Source organism: Daktulosphaira vitifoliae, unplaced genomic scaffold (genome assembly GCF_025091365.1).
Source record: "Daktulosphaira vitifoliae isolate Bord-2020 unplaced genomic scaffold, ASM2509136v1 Scaffold_2, whole genome shotgun sequence".
NCBI classification, from domain to species: Eukaryota; Metazoa; Arthropoda; class Insecta; order Hemiptera; family Phylloxeridae; genus Daktulosphaira; species Daktulosphaira vitifoliae.
In genome coordinates, this window is record NW_026099573.1 from 39,192,967 (window position 1) to 39,200,305 (window position 7,339).

The following is a 7,339-nucleotide window of genomic DNA, read 5'->3' on the forward strand; positions in this document are numbered from 1 at the left end:
TTATGGTTGTTATGTCAATGAAAAGTTTTCTAATCATTTGATACGTTTTAGCTTCGATGCGAAGCGGAGAAGGTATTAATTTTACTATGATGTGTGTTTTTTTTTTTTATGTCTGTTGCCACTTTTTCTCAGCTTTCACTGGACCGATTTCTTTCAAAAGTACGTCAAAAGATCACAAATCGTATCTAATTGGACACATTACCCTTAAAAATTGAAAAAAATTCCCTCGTTCCCTGAAAATGGGGGAAATATCCAAAAAAATTACAAATTTAAAAATCGGTAAATTTTGTCATTTTTTTCACTTTTTTTTCTTAAAACTTCCATAACTTTTTTAAAAAATAAACAAATCAACATAATTTTTTTTTCTACTAAAACCTTAGATATTTCTTTTTTGTTTGATATCATTTTATTGAAAATCTAACACTTAAACTGCTCATGGGGGAGGGGGCGATTTAAAATAGCAACTTTTTTACAAAAATTAACTTTTTCAACTTAATTTTTGAAAATGTTCCGGAAATACTGTCTCCTTTAAACATATATCAAATTAAAGCTTATTTTATGTACTATAAAATGAAAAAAAAAATTTGTCCCGACACTTTTTTTTACGGCTGCCGTAGTTCAAAAAACACTATTTTTGTGTTGAAGTTTTCGATTTTCGATTTTAAATTTTCAACTTAAAAATGCTATAACTTTTTGAAAAATGTATATATCAGCACAATTTTTTTTTTATATATACATTATAAGTACATGTTTCATTTGACATGCTTTTTATTAAAATTGGACAATTTCCTCTTATATAGGAGGCGTTCAAAATTTGAAATATTGTATAAAACATAAATCTTTTTCAACTGAACTTTTGAAAATGTTCCGGAAATACTGCGTCCTTTAAACATATATCAAATCAATGGTTATGTTATACACTATAAAATGATAAAAACAATTTGTTCCGACACCATATCTACTATGTGCAAATTGCTGTCGAAATTAAAAAAAAAATGTAATATTTGTGATAAAAATCCACCTTCTATAAGGATGTTTTTTGTACTTAAAACTGCCATAACTTTTTCAAATATTAACAAATCAAAAAAATATTTTTTTATATTGAAACCTTAGGTAATTTCCTTTCATTTGATATCATTTTTTTTGAAAATCTAACACTTATTCTGCTCACAAAGGGGATTTAAATTAGCAACTTTTTTTACAAAAACTAACTTTTTCAACTTAGTTTTTGAAAATGTTCCAGAAATACTGCGTCCTTTAAACATATATCAAATTAAAGCTTATTTTATGTACTATAAAATTTGTCCCGACAACCTATCTGCTATGCGAAAATGGCTAACGTATTCAAAAATATGCTATTTTAATATTAAGCCAGCGTCCGTTATCTTTGTTAGTGGTTAATATTTTACGGCTCGTCTTTTACTGTATTACAGTCATTACACTCTTCACTCAAATCTCGTTGCTACTCTCGCCAATATCCTCAAGTCTTCACCAGATAACTACTTGGTATTTTTTTATTGTTCATAATTTTTCAAGTTATATGATTAACATTGTAATTATGTAATTTACCCTCCTTTCCTTTTACTTTTTAAGTTTTGTAGAACTATAATATATTTTTTCATACATTTATATACATTAAAAACAGGTGTACCTATTTTCCTACTCCTTTTATTCCTTCTTATATATACAGGATGATTTTTTTATCATAACCCACTCAATTACTTACAGAATAATAATTTAAACATTTTTTTTTTTTATTATTTTAATTACACATTATTCTTGAATTATTAACTATGTAATACTTTTTAAGTTCATTCCTTATGCCTTGTACGGATGTCAACTTTGTATTTTTAAATGGTAACACATATTTTGAATTTAATAAAATAATTGAATTTTTAATATAACTTTATTTGTTTATTAGATATAAACATTAAAAGTTTCAAAATTTTAAGTTAATATACAGGCATTATACACAAGGGATTACAAATATAGGTAACTTATTGGTTTTTTATGACATTGCTGTCACAGTCACGGATGGTTTATTATCAATTGTGACTATCAATAGATATACTTTTTGTATTGTCAGTTAATGTATTTATAAACTCACAACAATGTACCTTACTACCATTGATAATAACAATGCTGTGTACCTGCTAATGTCGATGTCATAAAAAACCAATTAGCTACCTGTATTTGTAATCTCTTGTGTATTATTATACAGGCTGTTCAGTAAGTCAGGAAACGGGTATCTATTGTTCTCATTGTTTGTAACAATGAGAACAATAGACACCCGTTTCCTGACTTACTGAACACCCTGTATGTATAATCTGATCATCTTAAAATGTTTTTTATATCTTTCAGTTATGATTTTAAAATACACTAATTAAGACTAGTCTTTAATGTCAAAAGCAATACATTTTGACGGTCATACTTTTTAAAGTGACTGCATAGAAATTGAAATACTACGTTCGTAATAATGTTGTTGGCTATTATAATAGTTTTTTTAAATGTTTTTAATCACAATATCTATATTTTACAAAATAAAATATTAAACTTACTATTTTATTTAAATTACATTTAAATGGAAAGTAGTCTTAAATAATATTTGTAACGTTAAGTGTAACTCTTGTAAATATAAGTTGTTGTGTTGTTGAATTATTGTTATTTTAATCATTACATTTTATGAACACTATGTGTTTTCTTTAGGAAGGCGATGTCAATTATAAGGGTTTTTTTATAAATTTTACAAGAACACACCGTGTAAGTACAAAATGTATCACGCAAAACTATGGCCTAACATTAGGGATCAAGTTAAAATATAAAAGCATAGAGCTATTTAATTTGTAAATTTATACATGCTTTTTGATGATTATTCAAGGAGTGTAACATAATTTTTTTTACACGAGTAAGTTGTTACTCGTTAGTTATACGAACTTCTTGTTTAATATTTTTTTACAGTATTTCTTATTGAAGTACATAATTTAATGCGAGTACACCTTAAAATGAGTTGCCATGACTTATAATTTTACATTTTTATAGTATACATTTTAATTTATTAATAACAGATATTATCAAGTAGATATAATTACTAATTGTATGATATTTTTAAGTATAAATATTATTTTAGCCTTCTAGTTAAATTTTTTTTTCATATCTGAAAATTATTTAAGTTAATTTAAAATAATTTATGCTTAAAGGAATGATTTAATCGACACTCTGTTTATCAAGTATATAGTCTATAAAAATTCTAATTGGGTTCAATAACTAAATTTATTGCTAAATTACTTTTGAATCAGATTTATTTTCTTAATGTCACTTAAGCAAATCACTGTTATTAACTAAGATAATATGAAATTTATGGATTACTACAATTACCAATGGATTACCAATATTTTTACATTATGATGAAAAGATGTCTTTCTTGAATAGATGAAAACAAAAAGAAGTGAAATAAGTCCTTAGTAAAGAATTATGAGCTATTTTTTTCCTATATAAATATTGTCTGAAATTGATAATTATTAGATGAATAAATATTTCTAGATCAATTATATTTTGAAATTGATACAGTTATAAAGCGAAACATTATTGTTAATCTATTATTCTTCTGAAATTGATTATTTCTTGCTGAAAAATTAATTTATAATTGTATTTTGAAATTTATTATTATTAAATAAAAAAAACAATGAATTCAATAAGTTTTTTCTGATTTGGTTTTAAAAATAAAAATTCTTTATTTAATTTTTGAATTTTGTTATTATTATTAAATTTAGTAATTTGATTAATTTTTTCAATTATTATTGATTGTTTTTCTCAGGCGGGCTTATAACCTTAGTAGTCATAATCATAGTACAACTGTAGTAATCATAAATTCGATCATATCTAAAGTAATTAAAAATAAATAAAAAAATATGTGGTGGGGGTATATTTGACCAAAATTAGATGTTTGGGGATTTGGTCAATTTGTGAGCAACGAAGTTCTATCGGGGATGTAGAGTCTAAAGGTGTAGAACAGTAAAGACATGTAGTTATAAAATTAAATAATTAAAGCTCCTTTCATAGAAGTGTTATACGCTGAGGTATTCTTGTATTAGCCGGAGTCTTGGCCTCCTTTCTGACACCCAGTTGAAGTATATGACTAATCAAAAATTAGTTACTAATAAGGAAAGTAAATGATTTGTCAATCAATCTATTGCTTTATTGTTATTTACTCAAATTATTAATTCTAAATACTTGGGATAATACAAATTTACTTACTTTCTTTAGATAGCTTGTATAAATATTGTCGATAGTCAAAATATTAAGTATGAAACTCTTTTTTAAATTGTGCTATTTCGCACACATAAAAATTCTATTATGTCTCTTTTTATATAAATAAATAAAATATCGACGCAAAATAATTATATATCAATATCGCATTAAAATGTACTAACAGCAACACGTGGTCGCGGCTAGTTAAGAGGAATAAATTGGTCAAAGGAATTCTGAATTCTATAATGAATTCAGAATTTCAAAAGTGGAGAAGAGTCGCTCGCTGGCATACTCACTCACCAGCTTGCTAGCTCTCTGATGTATAAGTAGAACTAAGCCTTTTTTATATTATTTATAATTACTCCCATCATGGGATATTGTCGTCAATGCTTTTAGTGATTTTCTGTTTATTGTATTAAATTGAACATAACATGATTATTATTATTTATTATTTAAGATAAAATGCATAATATACAATTATATATTTAACATGTATGTGTTCCGCACGAATATTCCGATAGTGCGTATGCATTATTACTCTGCTTTCGAATTATGTTCAATACTATCGCTTTACTCCAAATGAAAAAAATTGCATTTCACATCAATCGACGAGTATTGTGCTACACACTTAAATAAGTGGTTTTTTTTTTAATATAATTTTTAATAATTCACACAACGTAATATTTCGAATATTATTGTACATAATTTTTGCGTAACTACTCTACACTACTACTTACGTGGGGCACCGACACTCCACTGTGTGTGGTGACCTTTGGACTTAAGATAAAATACAGCAACACGTTATCTCCTCAAACTACCTTCAACGGTCCCGTATCGCCAATTAAAAGTATACGAAACCAGATAGCTAACAACCAAAAAAATAAATACCCAACTAATAACAACAAACGTCCATTATCATCCTTATCCTCTCCACTTCAATCACCATCAACTATCAACATAAAGAAATCAAAGTTATCAAGCATTAGCTAACAAAAACTCCTTTGCCTCTCTATTTTGTAAATATAGACCCCAAAGGGAGTAATATTCACATTTTTGATAACTCTTCTCTCTTACATACAAAGGGCAAAGTTGTGACACCCCACAAAAGATAACAGATTCCACAATGTTAGAACTGTCAAGCCTATGGATACACCCGTACCTACTGTGAACATCAACCAAAATATGTCAAATATGCAGACACCCCTCATCACGCTAGTAAAAAATCATTAGATCTACCGGCTAAATTTGTTTTTTGTGAAGAACCATATTCAGCCAACTATAAAGGATGTCAAATATAAAAAAACTAAACAAACAAAATACTCCAAGCAACAAACAACAACAAATACCACCAGTCAATCCACAATCCAACCCAGAGCGTAGTCATCAATAACTTACAACTGAAAACTCGCAAACCCACGTTCGTATACAAATGTAACTGGGGGTAACCAACCCAACTGAATATCTTCTCCAATAAAAAACAATGAAATCTCACTCTTTAAATTTTTTAATGAGTTGAAATTAATAATAAATCCTTTTATTTCCCTCCTCACCACAGTCCTTCATGAGACGAGATAGGTGAAGCATTAAATTTCCTTACTAAATCTATACAAAAACAGCTTGATCTTATTCTACCTCTACCCATCCTATAAATCAAATTGGAAATCTTCCATTGCATATTATAATTCCTATCTCCGAAAACGTAGTGTCTATGCCACTTGACAAAGAACCTAATATCCTTCCAAAAACATAAATTCAACATACTAACAAACAAACTTAAACGGGTTCTTACCTCAGTCAGATCTTATAATTTCACCAGACACCTCATTTCCATATCAGCAAGTCTTAGTTCATTTTGGAAAACTACAAGGAAAATCCTTCGACTCCAACTACGTGTACCTCCTCTGAAAAAAACTGACAGTACTTGGGCAATCATTGATATAGAAAAAGCCAAATTATGTTCCCACCGCTTAAATTCTACTCTCCAACCAACTATAATATCCTATGCTCTACCCAAACTGAAAAGGTAAACCGTTTCTATCTTGCTCTTTAACCATGACCCTTACTACCTAAATACATACAACCAAGTGAACACGTAATACGAAAATCTGCTAAAAGAAAAACCCCGGTTATGATCTAATTACAGCAAAAGAGTGGCAACTCAACTGCCAAATAAAAGTCTAATCCTCCTAACTAACATATAACACTATGATTAAACTCTCCTACTTTCCGATTCTATAGAAATTTTCAGTGATCATTATGGTCCCAAGCCAGGAAAACCTCCAAAACCATCTGAATCTTATAGGTCCATCAATTTTACTCCCTTATTTTCTAAGACTTTTGAAAAACTTATTTTAAAATGCACCCTCTTTGCCATCGAATCCAACCTCCCAAACGCACAATTTGGATTTCATCACAACTATTCTCTATTCAATTATTCTCCAAGTACACTGTTTAGATGATAAAATTTCCTACATACTAGAAAAAATGATAGTATGCCCGGTCGCATTTTTGGACTTGATACAAGCCTTTGACAAATTGTGGCACTATGGTCTCTTCTTCAAACTAAAATATTTTCTTTCCTCAATTTTTACATATTATTTAAATCTTAATTAGAAAGTAGACACTTTACCGTACGATAGTATCTTCATTTTCTGAAATATCTTCAATTCGCGCTGGTATTCCACAAGGAGCTGACGCAGCCCTTTTGTTATTTAATCTTTTCACCTCGGATCAGCCAACTACACCATACATCACTACCGCCGATTTTGCTAACGATAAATTTTTCCTAGTCCTTCATGCCAACCCTGTAACGGCCTGATACCTTATCTAAAACTACCTTAATTATTTATCAACTTCGTACAAAGATAGGAGAATAAAAATCAATGAGATAAATCCATCCACTTTACATTTACTATAAAACGAACAGTCTATCCACACATTTATCTCAATAACATACCTTTACTAACTGCTCAAAATGACACATAAACCTGGAATTATATTTAGACCACCGCCTTACTTGAGAAACTCGTATCCATTCCAAACGTCTCGTTTTAAACAACAGCTACCGTCAATTGCGTTTCCTTCTCACATC